Genomic DNA, 16957 nt, shown 5'->3' with positions numbered 1-16957 from the left:
ATAGAGAATTATTTTGATAATACACCAAATCTTCATTTCACAGGCCAATTACCTAAAAGATAAAGAAAAAACCTTCACTATTTTCTATTACAAGCAGATCAATCCTCTAAGAACATCTTGTAGTTTTCACATAGGAGATAAAATTCTAGTTTTATATCAGCATACCTTTGATATGAATGCTCAGTTTTTAGAAAAACTTACACATAATGTATGTTTAATATTACTTAGCTTGATCACACAAAATCTCCTTTTACAAGATGGATATTTCACAAAATTTTCACAAAATATTTTACAACTCTTTAATCTAGTTATATATATGTATGCATATTATGTATGTATATGTTTATGTGTATGCATATGTATGTATGTATATGTTTTTATATATGTGTGTGTATGTGTACATATGGGATATATATATGGGTTTTTTTTTTTTCCAATTTTGGAACAATAACAATCCAGTCATTTTACTTTGGAACGAAAAATACTATTTTTTTTTATCACTCTAACAACACAAGATTCTCTCTAATTTTTTCTCCCAACTTTTCATATTGTAGTTTTAGCTGTGTCACTCTTTTCTTTATTTATTTTGGTTTTTCTATTTGAAATTTTAAGGTCAGTTTATTAAGTTCAATGATGAAAGCTATCAGAAAAACATTCTACTGAAACTTATTTTTTCTTAGAAAAAAAAGAAAGGAAAATCAAAACCCTCTAAGCATAGCCACAGGTGCTGTTTTCAGTCGAGCCTCTCTGCAGGTGGAGATGTTCCATTAGTCAGTGAAGTCACTCTCTGGGTCTGCAAGACTGGAGTCTGGGTCATCCTCCTCATCGTCCAGCTCCAAGTCATCCATTTCCTGGAACAAAGACTCATCTGGCCAGGGGCGGAAGCTCATACCTGTAATCCCAGCACTTTGGGAGGCTGAGGCTGGTGAATCATCTGAGGTCAGGTGTTTGAGACTAGCCTGGCCAACATGGCAAAAAAAAAATTAGCTAGGCGTGGTGGCCTGCGCCTGTAATCCCAGCCACTTGGGAGGCTGAGGCAGAAGAATCGCTTGAACCTAGGAGGCAGAGGTTGCAGTGAGCCAAGATCGTGCCACTACACTCCAGCCTGGGTAACAGAGCAAGACTCTGTCTCAAAAAAAAAAAAAAAAAAAAAAAAGCCAGGTGCAGTGGCTCATGCCTGTAATCCCAGCACTTTGGGAGGCCGAGGTGGGCAGATCATCTGAGGTCAGGAGTTCGAGACCAGCCTGATCAACATGGTGAAACCCCATTTCTACTAAAACTACAAAATTAGCCAGGCGTGGTGGCGCATGCCTGTAATCCCAGCTACTCAGGAGGCTGTGGCAGGAGAATTGCTTGAACCTGGGAGGCAGAGGTTGCAGTGAGCCGAGATTGCACCATTGCACTCCAGCCTGGGCTACAGAGCGAAACTTCATCTCAAAAAAAAAAAAGAAAAAAAAAAAAAAGAAAAAAACAACTCATTTATAATACCTCCACATTGTTTCCAGCATCCTCCAAGAACTGGATATCAGATGTATCAAGATTATGATCTGTTTCAAAATCTTGTTTCCCACTTAATTTATTTTTCTTGCTGGTTCTTCTTTCAATCATTTCTTTTTAATTTTCAAGAGTTTCTCATCAAGCTTGCTCTTCCAGTTTAAGAAATTCTTGGCCTAGCATGGTGGCTCACGCCTGTAATCCCAGCACTTTGGGAGGCCGAGGCGGGTGGATCACCTGAGGTCAGGAGTTTGAGACCAGCCTGGCCAACATGGCAAAACCCCTCTCTACTAAGATCGAAAAAATTAGTTGGGCATGGTGGTGCATGCCTGTAGTCCCAGGCTGAGGACCGGAGGCTGAGGCGGGAAAATGGCTTGAACCCTGGAGGCAGAGGTTGCAGTGAGCTGAAATCATGCCACTGCACTCCAGCCTGGGCGACAGAGCAAGACTCTATCTCAAAAAAAAAAAAAAGAAAAGAAAAGAAAGAAAGAAAGAAAATTCTCAACTGTAACAGGAGTACCGTGGAATAATTGCTTTTCAGTTTCTTCTTCTTTTTCTTTTTGTTTCTTTTCTTCCTCTCTTCTAGTTTTTATCTGATCTACTATTTCATTTAATTTTTCTTGTACAGCTGTCACTAGATAAAGATCACCACCATACCGAGATTTCCTTCAGCTGTAATGCTAGTAATTTAAATATCTGAGACATCATTATCTTCTAGATTTTCCTGGGAGAATATTTCATAAAAGGAAGCTCTGTCTGGCTATTTTCCATGGTATGTAAACTTGAGGGTTTCATCATTTTCTCCAGCCTCAGATGTCACAGTATGGTGAAGCTGGGTGGATTTTCTGACACTACTTAGCAGGACTCTGTCAAGTGAAGCACTACTGAAGGAGAATGTGGTATGAGGAAAGTCCATGTATATTTTGGAAGACTAGTTGTTAGGAGGGTTGGATCAATGTGCAATCAAGCCAGTTAATGAAACCCTCAAACCTCTCTTCACTTATCCCCTTATACCCTGTTACACCCTCACAGCACAGATGTACTGCTAAGTGAGAGATAACATGAACAGGACTGGAGCTATACAGGGATAACTGAGAGACATCTGCCTGTGAAGGAGTCAGGGTAGATGGACTCCAGAACCTCCAGCTCATTGAGCTGCTCCTCGCCATCATCTGTCATCACGGCCCTTGCTACTGCCTGTGATCACCCAGATACCTAGGGCGGTGTGCAGCAGCTGGGACCGGCTGGTGCAGAGTCCCTGGCTGGAAGGCCCAGGGCCTCTTGTTTATTTTGAAATAACCCCCAAACCAGACAAAATTATTCTTTTTTAAACAAAAAGCATGTCTTTTTTAAACAAAAAACATATCCTCATATCTTTCTTATAATTCTCATATCTTTCTTAAAATTTTTCTCATCAAAACCCATCTTAATTTTTTGGTACACTTTGTATACTGAATTACATCTATTAATTCCAATTTTAAAATCTTAGTAACCTTAATTTCTAGTGAAAACCTAAGAAGTAAGCAATTTTAACTGTTTTATATCAGCATTTTGTACATTAACATTATTGTATAATTTTTTAAAATTATATCATTGTGGTTTTATTTTTACTTTTTCATTGGCACATGTAATTTTACATATTTATGGAGTACAATTTGATATTTCAATACATATATGTTGTATAATAATCAAATTAAGGTAGTTAGCATATCCATCACCCATACATATATCATTTCTTTTTGTTTTGTTTTGTTTATTTTTTGTAAAGCCAGGGTCTCATTTTCTCACCCAGGCTGGAGTGCAGTGACATGATTATAGCTTACTACAACTTCAAACTCCTGGGTTTAAGGGATCCTCCCGCCTCAACCTCCAAAGTGGTTGAGACTACAGACACGCACCACAGAGCCTAACTAATTCCTTTATTGTTTGTAGAGATGGGGGTCTCGCCATCTTTCCCAGGCTGGTCTTGAACTCCTGGGCTCACATGATCCTCCCACTTCAGCCTGCCAAAGTGCTGGGATTACCGATGTGAGCCACCCACCTCACCAGGCCTGTCATTTCTTTGTGATGGGAACATTTAAAAGTGTCTCTTATAGCTATATTGTAACATACAATGCCTTACTCTTAACCATAGTCACTCTATTGTACAATAGAACACCAGAATTTATTCTGCCTATCTAATTGTAACCTTGTACCTATTGGCCAATCTCTTTTTATCCTCCCCTTCTCAGTCTTGGTAACCACTGTTCTACTCTCTGCTTCTATGATACCAACTTTTTTTTTTTTTTCATATTCCATCTATGAGTCAGATCATGAAGTATTTGTCTTTCTGTGTCTGGCTTATTTTACTTAATACACTGTCCTCCCAGTTCATCCATGTTGTCATAAGTGACAGTATTTCATTCTTTTTATTTCAATAGTTTTGGGGGAACAGATGGTGTTTGGTTACATGGAAAAGTTCTTTAGTGGTGATTTCTGAGATTTTGGTGCACCTGTCACCTGAGCAGTGTACACTGTACCCAATGTGTAGTCTTTTTTTTATGTACCATTTTATTGAAGAACAGTTATACAGTATAACTACAGATACTGACTAGATACTAAATATTTCTGCCTGATTTTTCATTGTCTTCACACGTTAGGGATCAGAAGTCAAAAACCAAAAATCTCAAATGATTTAGATGTCCAAAACATATTTAACAGTTGATAAATTTGTAACACCTCTGACATATAAATTTCTAATTAGAGAATCCTTTCTTTTAAAAAAATTGAGATGATATTACCCTAATGAAGTTTTTGCCTGAAGTTAACAAAGTCCTGGATTTGATATATTACTTTGAATGCATTAATTCTGAAAATTCATATTTAGTTCTACTTTACAACATTTCTTCCCTTAAGGATGGGATGTGAGATACACATGAGCTGGTTTCTACAGTATTAATGTACATACATATATAAAGTATGTAAAGGAGTAGGTGATTTGCAGATAAAACACATTACACACAAAATATAAACAACTTCCCTTTTAAAAGTTACTGAGAATAAAGAATACAGAACATGGTTGTAGGCACTTACATTGCTATCAAATGCAGGAATCCACTTCCATAAGCAGTGCTTTCTTTGTAAGCATGGTTCATGGCACTGGAAGCTTCAACTTTGGAGAGGATGCTTTCCATGAGAAAAATAATAACTACAAAAAAAAAAAAAAAAAAACCAGGTGGTAGAAGGAAAACAGTCTAAATTTACAGATCTTTTAAGCTTTTTTTGGCCTTTATATCAGCTTTCATGTTAAAAAACATAGCTGGTGGGGAAGCTGTCTCACTTGCAAGGTAAATGGCTTGTATGAGATTAGCGAATCTTGGTCAGATACTGCGTTTTTAAAGCACAAAACCACCGATATCAACTCTCTCACTGATTACATGACAATAAAAGATCTGATATTCTGTATTCCCATGTAGCATTTTAATTGAAGTCTGGAAATGTGGTTAAAAGTCTGGTTTATTTTTTGAGACAGGGTCTTGCCTCACCCAAGCTGGAGTGCAGTGGCCCTTTGAGGTTTACTATAGCCTCAAACTCCTGGGCTCAAGTGATCCTCAGCCTCCCAATGGTCTTTGTAGACAGCCTGATGGAGTCCCATGGCACAAGAAGATTAAAACAACATCTCCAATTTTAATAAATTTCTGCAATCCAAAAAAAAAAAAAAAACCCACCAATATTTTCCTGTGCATGCATATAAATTATTTTCTTCTAATTCAAATGGCAGCAGAAGAATCCTGGCGTGCATGTGCACGCGCACACACACACACACACACACACACACATCACATCATTAAGGAAGGCAGGACAAACTATCATAAACTAAGCAGTATCCCAAACACATCATCATCTATAGGCTGTTTTACAAACGTAGAATACATATGAACTGAATGTCTCAGGTAGAAGGCAAAGTCTATTTCTCCATCTCTGCTGCACTCATTCATCTTCTTAAGGCTGTCACAGAAAGCACTGTTTTATGAACCGGCAATTCAGTACCCAGAGCTTGACTGGAGACATTAATCAGGATTGAAGTCTTGATGCAATTCATAAAAACTCATTTAAAAAAAGGCCTAAAAAACCACATTTAAAATAAAGCTGTCCATATATAAAGAATGAAGTATTTACAAGTTCCCAGCTTGTATTCTATTAAGAGTACTGAAAGGTTTAATTAGCAGCCTGTGAACACGCAGTGAAGAAACAGTCTGAGAACCAAGTCAACATCTTTATTCCACTCTAATTCCACGCATTCCATGGGTAAAAACAGTTCTTGAGGTCTAGAGTTTCTCCTCCAATGGTTTCACCGTCAGATTTTTTCATCTTGGGATTCAACCGTCTTGGCAAGCATCTTCTTGATTCTCAATACCGTGAGTCTGGAGGCTGAATTGTGGGCCCAGCATTCTGACATTAGCTTCAAAACTGCTCAGACATTCATCACTGTTCCACCAATTAGACACAATTAGCCACAAACGTTTGACACACACAACCTCACACATATCTTCGTATGACGGATCACTCGGTACCATGTTGTAACATGGCAATTGGTATTCTTCCACAATCTTCCTGTGATACAACGACGAGCCATCTCCCAAATGATCAGGCCGAAGCTGTAGATGTCAGCCATGAAGTAGGGCTGGAAGTGGTTTTTGTTCAGGCTTTCGTCCAGCACTTCTGGAGCCATGTAGTGTTTGGTGCCCACCCTGACATTCAAGAGCACGTCAACTTCATTTGTGTCACTGTTGAATTTAACAGCAAGGCCCAGGTCAGCAATACAGCAACTCCCATTTTTCTTGATGAGGATGTTTTAGCTCTTTAGGTCTCAATGAACAATTGCGGGCTTTCCTTGGGTGCCATAAATTTCTGTGTGCAGGTGGCACAGACCACAGGCAGCTGACTAAGCCAATTTGAGCAGGGCTCTGATGTCCAGTGTAGCACATTTCAGGAAGTCATAGAGAGATCCATTTTCACAGAGCTGAGTCCAGGCACCTGTACCTTTAATGCCTGCCGCTGTGAAACCAAGTATGTTTTCATGGCCCATTAGCACAGTTTTGTAGATTTCTGTTTCTGGAAACCAGCTGGCTTCTTCAGTGGTAAAGAATACTTTGACCGCCACTTTTTCACCACGCCATTTACCCATATCGGCCTTTACCAACTTGCCAGACCATCTGAATCTGTTTGGCAATAGTTCACTGAACCAATAAAGGTAGTCCAGGCCCATACCAGAACTTTGTGACCGGTGTGTAAGGTCTTTTAGTGATTCTCCAACTGGAATAAATGCTTTATCCTGTTCCAAATCACGATTGTAATGACGTCTGCTTGAGATGCTCTTGCAATAATGTTTGTTACAAAAGCCAAGAGCAGCTGGACAAGATGATCATAGCAATTATGCAGACAACCATAGAAATGAGCAAAACCAGCCATCGAACGCTGCCATCAAAAAATGGACCTATGACAACAGGGGGCAGTGTGGGTTGCAAATACTGGTTACATAAACTGGTCCAACAACATTCTATTGTCTGGCTTAGCTGGGCTTTTGGGGAATCTTTGCACTGAAAATCAGATCCTTCATATTTCAAACACCCTGAAGCTAATGTGATTTCTCCCTGGTCATCTTATTCTATGACGGCAAAGCAATGTCCATTAGTTATGCATGTGTTATTAATAGGATCATCCGGGCAGTGCCCTGAGCAATAGCACTTTCAAAAAGGCAAGGTATCCTCTGGTGCTAATGTTACTCCATTTTCTGACTTTTCTGGTGGGAGTCTGATTTCATCCCAGTGCCATGGAGCATACTGTCTAGATTCTGTCCTTGGACACGAGAAATGATGAACAGATAGGCTCCCAGTATTCTGATGTAAATATATAGCTGAGCCATTGTTCATTTGTAATGCTTCCTGTCTACTGCCACCTTTAATGACTGGTCTTGCTACTTCACTAATTTAAATGACTATCCTTCAGTGAGATTTTCTTTTAAAAGATCGCAAGCACTTGACAGTGACTCCCACTCCCACTGCTTCTCGTGACTTCTCCAAGATGTGGCTAGATAAAACTGTACTTCCAATTTTCTCCAAACAGCTTTGACATATGCTTCCATTTCATGAATTCCAAGACAGTATTAAACTGGTGCATATTTTCATAAGTCCGGACTCCAGCCCTCGGCGCGGAGCGGGTGGGCGTGGCGAGCCGCGAGGGTGAAGTGGGGCCGGCTCCGCCCTCGGCGTGCAGCGGCCCAGGCTGGTCGCCCCTCCATCTGGCAGTGCGACATTCACCTTGCGCGGACAGATGCCCAGTGTGTAGTCTTTTATCCCTCACTCCCCTCCCAATCTTCCTCCAGAGTCCCCGAAGTCCATTATATTATTCTTATGCCTTTGCGTCCCCACAGCTTAGCTCCTGCTTATAAAGTGAAAACATACGATGCTTGGTTTTCCATTCCTGAGTTACTTCACTTAGAATAAAGGTCTCCAACTCCATCCAAGTTGCTGAGAATGCCACTATTTCATTCCTCTTTATGGCTGAGTATTCCATAGTATTTTGTTCATTATTTATTTGTATAAGTAAATATTATGTATTTATATATACATATATTTCTATATATTTAATATATCACATTTTCTTTATCCCCTCAGTGGTTGATGGGCATTTAGGCTGGTTCCATATTTTTGCAATTCCGAATTGTGCTGCTATAAAAGTGTTTACAAGTATATTTTTTGTATAATGACTTATCCTCTGAGTAGATACCCAGTAGTGGGATTGCTGGATCAAATGGTAGTTTTACTTTTAGTTCTTTAAGGAATCTCCACACTGTTTTCTGTAGTGGTTGTACCATTTTATATTCCCACCAGCAGTGTAAAAGTTTTCCCTTTTCACCACATCCATGCCAACATTGGGTTGTTTTTGTTGTTGTTGTTGTTTCAATTTGCCTATTCTTGCAGGAGTAAGAAGGTATCTCATTGTGGTTTTGATTTGCATTTTCCTGATAATTAGCGATGTTGAGTATTTTTTCATATGTTTGTTGGCCCTTTGTATACCTTCTTTTGAGAATTGTCTATTCATTTACTTAGCCTACTTTATAATGTGATTATTTGGGTTTTTTTCTAGCTGATTTTTTTGAGTTCCTTGTAGATTCTCTATTAGTCCTTTGTCAGATGCCCAGGTTGCGAATATTTTCTCCCACTCGGTGGATTGTCTGTTTACTCTGCTGATTATTTCTTTTGCTGTGCAGGAGCTTTTCAGTTTAATTAAGTCCCATCTATTTATCTTTGTTTTTGTTGCATTTGCTTTTTTTTTTTTTTTTTTTTGGTAACTTGGGGTTGCTCTCTGTTGCCTGGGCTGGAGTGCAGTGACACAATCTCCACTCACTGCAACTTCCACCTCCCAGGTTCAAGTGATCCTCCTACCTCAGCCTCCCGAGTAGCTGGGATTACAGGTGTGTGCCGCCCTCCACGGCTAATTGCATTTGCTTTTGAATTATTGGTCATGAACTCTTTGCCTAAGTCAATGTCTAGAGGAGTTTTTCCAATGTTATCTTCTAGAATTTTTATGGTTTCAGATCTTAGATTGAAGTCTGATCCATCTTGAGTTGATTTTCGTATAAAATGAGAGATGAAGATCCAGCTTCCTTCTTCTACATGTAGCTTGCCAATTATCTCAGCACCATTTGTTGAATAGGGTGTCCTTTCCCTACTTTATGTTTTTGTTTCCTTTGTCAAAGATCAATTGGCTATAAATATTTGGCTTATTTCTGGGCTGTCTCTGTTTTTTTGTTTTTGTTTTGTTTTGAGATGGAGTCTCCCTCTGTTGCCCAGGCTGGAGTGCAGTGGTGTGATCTCAGCTCACTGCAACCTCCACCTCCCAGGAGAAGATGTGTATTCTGCAGCATGATCTTTGGGAGTCTATCAAGTGTCTTGAGGTAGTCTTCTTTGAGTTTAATCTGCTTGGCAGGCTGGGTGTGATGGCTCACACCTACAGTCCTAGCACTTGGAAAGGCTGAGGCAGGAGGATATCTTAAGCCCAGGAGTTTGAGACCAGCCTGGGCAATGCAGTGAGACCCTGTCTCTACAAAAATTTTTAGAAAATTAGCCAAGTATGGTGGGATGCACCTATGGTCTTAGCTACTGGGAAGCTGAGGTGGGAGGATTGCTTGAGCCTGGAAGGCTGAGGCTGTGGTGAGCCATGATTGTGCCAGTGCACTCCAGCCTGGGCATGACCCTGTCTGAAAAAAAAAATCTGCTTGGTATTCTATAACATTCTTGTGCTTGAATATTGGTATCTTTCTCTAGGTTAGGGAAATTCTCTGTTATTATCTCTTTGAATAAACTTTCTACCCTGATCTTTCTCTACATATATCTTCTATTTAAGGCCAATAACTCTTAGATTTGCCCTTTTGAAGCTATTTTCTAGATCTTGTACGCATGCTTCATTCTCCTTTATTCTTCTTTCTTTTGTCTCCTCTAACTGTATTTTCAAGTAGGCTGTCTTCCAGCTCACTAATTCTTTCTTCTGCTTGACCAATTCTACTGTTAAGAGACTCTGATGCATTCTTCATTATGTCAATTGAATTTTGCAACTTCAGAATTTCTGCTTGATTTTTAAAAAATTGTTTCAATCTCTTTGACAGTTTATCTGATGGGATTCTGAATTCCTTCTCTGTGTTACCTTGAATTTTGTTGAGCTTCATCAAAACAGCTATTTTGAATTCTGGGTGTGAACGATCACATAGCTCTATCACTCTGGTATTGGTCACTGGTGACTTATTTAGTTTGTTTGGTGAGGTCATGTTTTCCTGAATGGTATTGATGCTTGTGGATGTTTATCAGTGTCTGGGCATTGAAGAGTCAGGTACTTATTGTGGTTTTTGCAGTTTTGGCTTGTTTGTGCCATCAAATTCAATTGACTAGTACCTTTTTTATCATTTTTGCATTTATGTTCATCAGGGATATTGGCCAGTAGTTTGTTTGTTTGTTTGTTTGTTTGTTTTTTTAATTGTGGAGTCCTTGTCTGGTTTTTGAATCATGATATTGATGACCTCATAAAATGAGTTTGGAAGTATTTTCTTCTACTCAATTTTCTGGAATAAGTGAAAATAATTGGTATTAGTTCTTCTTTAAATGTTTGGTAGAAATCAACAATGAAGTGATCAAGTTCTGAGCTTTTTCTTTGATGGAAGTCCTCCTATTACTGATTCAATGTCCTTATTCATTTTTTGTATCTTTTGGGTCTTTTCATATTTTGTATTTCTTTACATTTAAAAATAAAGAAATGGATAAATTATGTTTGTTCATAAAAATTTCACGAGACATTAAACAAAGTTAGTCATTATCTTGTTATTTTTCTTCTTAGTAGCAATTGTCAAAAATCATCATACAACAAAGAAAAGAAAAGTTATGGCTATTTTTAATTCTCTCCTTTTAAAAAATGTCATGTTTGACACACATCAAGCAATTTATTTTTATTGTGTATTTGTTCACAAGTTAAATGTATTTATAATTTTACGATGTGTCTTAGTTCACTTAATTTGCTACTGTACCTGAGACTGGGTAGTTTATAAAGAAAATACGTTTATTAGATTCATTATTCTGGTGGCTGGAAAGTTCAAGATTGGGCATCTACAACTGATGAGGGCCTCAGGCTTCTTCAACTCATAGTGGAAAGCAGAAGAGGAGCTTGCATGTGCAAAGAGATCACATGGCAAGAAAGGAAGCAAGAGAGAAACTGAGGGATCCACTCTTTTTAACAACCTACTCTTAGGAAGTAATCTATTCTCATGAGTGTGAAAACTCACTCACCCCTGAGGGAGAGCGTTAATCTGCTTATGAGGGATCTGTCCATATGACACAAACATCTCCTACAAAGCCGTATATCCCCAAACTGGCACACTGAGGACCAAATTTCAACATTTTGGCAGGGATATACCAAACCATAGCACCATCTTAAACCACAGAAGCTTTTTGATTAGCAAATCCGGGTACAAGCAGCTGTGTGTCTGCATTATAGTTAATGTTAACAACTCTGAACACGTGCCTGTTTTAATTAAACCAACAGACTTAAACTAGCTTTTTATTTACTAATGTTCATCCCAGGTCATGTAAACTTGAAAAATATTTGGGTTATTTCCTATTTTCCTGAGAGAATGCTTAATTTACAAAACCATTTATTTTCTTCCTTCAAGCCATAGGTACAAATAGGACAGTTGTTTAGGATGAGAGCTCTTTTAAAAATATACTTTTAGATACAAAAGTCCAAATCTCCAAAGATATACCTAGTCAAATTGCCACTTAAACCAATAAGCTTTTTGTGGCTTAACCATGGATGTGAAAAGTACCCCTAAAGAGGGTGCAAAAGATGCAGTCTTGGCTGGGCACGGTGGCTCACGCCTATAATCCCAGCATTTTGGGAGGCCAAGACGGGTGGATCACCTGAGCTCAGGAGTTTGAGACCAGCCTGGCCAACATGGTGAAACCCCATCTCTACTACAAATACAAAAATCAGCCAGGTGTGGTGGCACACGTCTGTCATCCCAGCTACCCAGGAGGCTGAGGCAGGAGAATTGCATGAACCCAGGAAGTGGAGGTTGCAGTGAGCAGAGATCGCGCCACTGCACTCCAGCCTGGGTGACAGAGCGAGACTCAAAAAAAAAAAAAAAAAAAAAAAAAAGGTTGCAGTCTCCCTGAAGATCCAGATTTTCTCCCCAAGACAGCCTAAGAAAGCAAAGACCCTCATTATTCACAAGGCAACAAAACTTGAGACAATTAAGACAAATTCCCCTAAGAGCTGGCTGAGTTAGACAAAGAGGCATTTTGTGTTTTGTTCTCTTAACCAGCTGGCTAACAACCTGACCCAAGCCCAACAACTTGTACCCCCGACCCTGGCTGGTGGAGACCAGAGGGAATATCCTATCCTCACTGGCCACAAAGCCAAGTTCTCAAGACATAAAAGAAAATGAAAGGAAAATGTATTATAATATTTCTCCTTTCGACAAATTACACAAAAGAGAGAGAGACGAAAAACAAGGTCTGTTTTTGGGAGGCTTTGGATTAATAATCAATGGGCACCTAGAACCAAATTCACAAGAGCCACAATTCAAATAATCAATTCCTATTGATGTTTTTATCCTGGTAATCCAAATCTAGAAAAGAGGGGAGAAGCAAAAATCCTTATCTTCTTCTCTCAGACAAGCACTACAGATAGAGATATGGAGGAGCTGACTTTGGTAAGAATTTCAGGTCTCCCAGGATCCCTTCTGTAGGCTTCATTACAAGCAGGATGTCCCAGGCTTTAGGGTCTCTTTCTCATCACCAGAAAGTGTAGGGAAAGACAATTACATTTTCATCCTTTTAGATTCTGGGCTGGTTCCAAAAATTAAATCAATATAAGATAGATTAACAGGAGAAAAGCACGATACAAGTTTTATGTAAACTTATAAATGGGGGCCCTTAGAAGGAAATGAAGACCCCAAGGAAGAAGTTAGAGTCAGTTACCAATATAATGGATTGGACAAAGAATAGAAAACTGTGAAAATATTACTAAATTATGTGGGGAGAGTTAAAAATAAGACTTATTTCAACAAGGTCTGTGCAGTATTCTCTCAGTCTCAACTTCTCATTCTTGAAAATAAGGTTGTTGCCTTTCCTTCTAGTGTTGTTTTTCCTTCTAGTTGCCTTTCCTTCAGGGAGAATGTCTTTCATATGGGAATTTCATTTTCTGTGCTAAGAAACAGTGTGAAGGTCAAAGTGATCCTTCTTGCTCCTGCTCTTCTTTAGGTGTTTTTAATTTAAAAAATCAGTATACCAGAATAGCATATTTTAATGACTTCACTTCCCTTGACTGGAACTTCCCTAGAAGTTTCATACATTAAAACCTAAGTTGGTGACTGTGGAGAGAAGAAGAGCGTAGGAGAAAAGGGATGTATTAGTCAATTCAGGGAGTTCATCTAGAGAAGGATAAGGAAGAGGAGGAGCCGTAGGAAAGGAAGTAGAAGTCTCTAGAGAGGAAGGAGTCTCAGCTAGCTTTGAGACAGTATTTTGCAGGAAGCCAACTTTTGAGTCCTGAATGCATTTTCTAATCTTGAGATGCCAATTACAATGTGCATCCCCTTTGAACTGTTTGACCCTCTAGCCATGGTCTTCTAGTTTAATTCTAAGGAAAACAAGCTTGAGAGTTGAAACGATCCTAAAATATGGCCATTGGAGCTCTAAATTATCTTTGGTATAATCTTCGCGTCAGTTTAAAAACGTACATGGATGCGCCATAATGTTCAAACATGCAACTGGCTGGGGTCCCTGAAGGAGGGTTGTCCCGGCATGCCTTCGAATTTCAAGACCCCATCCTGTTCCTTATCAGCCTCTCAAGAGCAAAGAGAAAATCGTATAAGTCCTATGAAGAGGTTAGGGGCTGTGACAAAGTGTTTTGCTTCTTTTTTTTTTTTTTTTTTTTTTTTTGATACGGAGTCTCGCTCTGTCACCCAGGCTGGAGTGCAGTGGCGCGATCTTGGCTCACTGCAAAATCCACCTCCCGGGTTCAAGTGATTCTCCTGCCTCAGCCTCCCAAGTAGCTGGGACTACAGGCACCCGCCACCACCCCTATCTTTTTGTATTGGCTAATTTTTTGTATTTTTAGTAGAGATGGGGTTTCAACATGTCGGCCAGGATGGTCTCCATCTCTTTTTTTAAATTTTTTTTCTTTTTTTCTTTATTTATTTCTTATTATTATTATACTTTAAGTTCTAGGGTACATGTGCATAACGTGCAGGTTTGTTACATATGTATACTTGTGCCATGTTGCTGTGCTGCACCCATCAACTCGTCAGCACCCATCAACTCGTCATTTACATCAGGTATAACTCCCAATGCAATCCCTCCCCCCTCCCCCCTCCCCCTCCCCCCTCCCCTCTCCCCATGATAGGTCCCGGTGTGTGATGTTCCCCTTCCCGAGTCCAAGTGATCTCATTGTTCAGTTCCCACCTATGAGTGAGAACATGCGGTGTTTGGTTTTCTGTTCTTGTGGTAGTTTGCTAAGAATGATGGTTTCCAGCTGCATCTGGTCTCCATCTCTTGACCTTGTGATCCACCCCGCTTGGCCTCCCAAAGTGCTGGGATTACAGGTGTGAGCCACCGTGCCTGGCAGGAACCCTGTGTTCTTGACTTCTGTCTGTACTGGAGTTCCTGTCTGGCTTAGTGAGGAGGAGGGGACCGAGGAAGCTGTCTCAGTTCAAATATCTCAGACTGTCACTCTTTTTAACTGAATCTGCATAGATTTTCTTGTGTAGATGTTTCTTCATTTGCTGTTTGACCTTAGAACAATTTTCAGAGGCTTTAAATTGTTGTGTTTTGTTTTTATAATTTCACTGGTATTACTAGGGTGTGGGTCCATGAGCTTTCTCATGCTGTCATGCCAGAAGGCAGTCTCTTCTGTCAAAGGATTGTAGAGTTGTATTTACAAATTATTAGAAACTTGGCTGGGCACGGTGGCTCACGCCTGTAATTCCAGCACTTTGGGAGGCCAACGCAGGCAGATCCCCTGAGGTCATGAGTTCAAGACCAGCCTGGCCAACATGGCAAAATCCTGTCTCTACTAAAATTACAAAAAATTATCTGGGTGTGATGGCATGCACCTGTAGTCCCAGCTACTCCAGAGGTTGAGGCAGAGGAATAACTTGAACCTGGGAGGCAGAGGCTGCACTGAGCCGAGATCATGCCACTGAACTTCAGCCTGGGCAACAGAGTGAGATCTGTCTCAAAAAACAAACAAACAAACAAAAATAAATTATTACAAATTTCATCCCTTAAAGCAATGCCCATTTGCTGTCTCACATTTCTGGAACCCAGAAGTCTGAAATGGGTCTTATGGGGTAAAATCAAGGTGCTGGCAGGTGTATGTTTCTTCTGGAGGCTTTAGGGTAGACTTCATTCCTTGCTTTCTGCTGCATTCCTTAGTTCATGGCCCCCTTCCAACAATTCCATCACTCCAACCCCTGCTTCTGTCATCACAGCTGCTTCTCTGAAGCTCTGCTTCTCTCTTACCCTTATAAAGACCCTTGTGATTACATTGAGCCCATCCACATAATCCAGGATAATCCTCCCATCTCAAGATCTTAATGTAATCACATCTGCAAAATCCTTTCTTCCATGTAAGGCAACACATTCACAGGTTCTGGGGATTAGGACTTGGACATCTTTGGCAGGGGAGGGCATTCCTGCCTACTTCAGAGCTATCAACTAGACTGTTCCTGAGCGCTCTGATTATTGTTTTTTTCTCAGGATTGATAAAAGAAGTTGAGCCATAAAAAGATCATTAGCACTCAAGAGTGTGATTTAGATTAACAGGAAGCTCATGAAAATATTTTTTTCCTTCACTAAAATAAAATACATAATTAAAAACAAACTGATTTTATAACTACTTATAATTCAATCATCTGAAACCCAGCATGTGAATTACTTTGTCACAGTCCCTAATATCCTATTAAATTTTAATCATACTAAATCATGTCAGGCCGTCTGTGTTGAAGATTCTCTCTGACCACTGGTAATGTTCTTCCCTATTTATCATGCCTGACTTATGAAGACATAATAAAGAGATAGGTGCATATAAATGGAATAAGATTTTTTTTCTTTTTGTTTTTTTTTTTTTTTTTTGAGATGGAGTTTTGCTCTTGTTGACCTGGCTGGAGTGCAATGGCATGATCTCGACTCAGTGCAACCTCCACTTCCTGGGTTCAAGTGATTCTCCTGCCTCAGCCTCCCAAGTAGCTGGGATTACAGGCATGCACCACCATGCCCGGCTAATTTTGTATTTTTAGTACTGACAGGGTTTCTCCATGTTGGTCAGGCTGGTCTTGAACTCCTGACCTTGTGATCCACCCTCCTCAGCCTCCCAAAGTGCTGGGATTATAGGCGTGAGCCACCATATCCGGCCTTGGAATAATATCTTTTTACCTTCAACCAAAAATGTTTTTTCTTATTATCTTTATTTTAATAAGCATGATTTTTCTTAATTCTACATTAAGATAATATATCTAAAAGAGGGAGAGTTTTAGGTGATGAATACAGAACTCTCAAATGTTAAAAATGAAATTATAGCCAGGTGTGTTGGCTCACACCTGTAATCCCAGCATTTTGGGAGGCTGAGGTGGGCAGATCACCTGAGGTCAGGAGTTCAAGACCAGCCTGACCAACATGGCAAAACTCTGTCTCTACTAAAAAATACAAATATAGCCAGGTGTGGTGGCCGGCGCCTATAATCCCAAGTACTCGGGAGGCTGAGGCAGGAGAATCACTTGGGAGGCAGAGGTTGCAGTGAGCCAAGATCTCACCATTGCACTCCAGCCTGGGTGACAGAACAAGACTCCATCTAAAAAAAAAAAAAAGAAAGAAAGAAAGAAATTATCAGTTAGTTTATCCTCATTATTCTTTGATTCTCCATTTGCAAATTAGTCTGC

At 39.8% G+C, this 16957-nt stretch overlaps 2 pseudogenes; both read right to left on the bottom strand.

The window, feature by feature from the left end:
- Positions 1-767: 767 nt before the first annotated feature.
- On the bottom strand, positions 768-2673 carry LOC100428831 (RWD domain-containing protein 1-like; annotated as a pseudogene).
- A 2959-nt stretch (positions 2674-5632) lies between these two features.
- On the bottom strand, positions 5633-7399 carry LOC716565 (bone morphogenetic protein receptor type-1A pseudogene; annotated as a pseudogene).
- Between the last annotated feature and the right edge of the window lie 9558 nt (positions 7400-16957).

This window comes from Macaca mulatta, chromosome 2, assembly GCF_049350105.2.
Source record: "Macaca mulatta isolate MMU2019108-1 chromosome 2, T2T-MMU8v2.0, whole genome shotgun sequence".
NCBI lineage: Eukaryota > Metazoa > Chordata > Mammalia > Primates > Cercopithecidae > Macaca > Macaca mulatta.
Note: the sequence above shows the minus strand (reverse complement) of the source record. Positions and strands in the feature narration are given on the sequence as shown.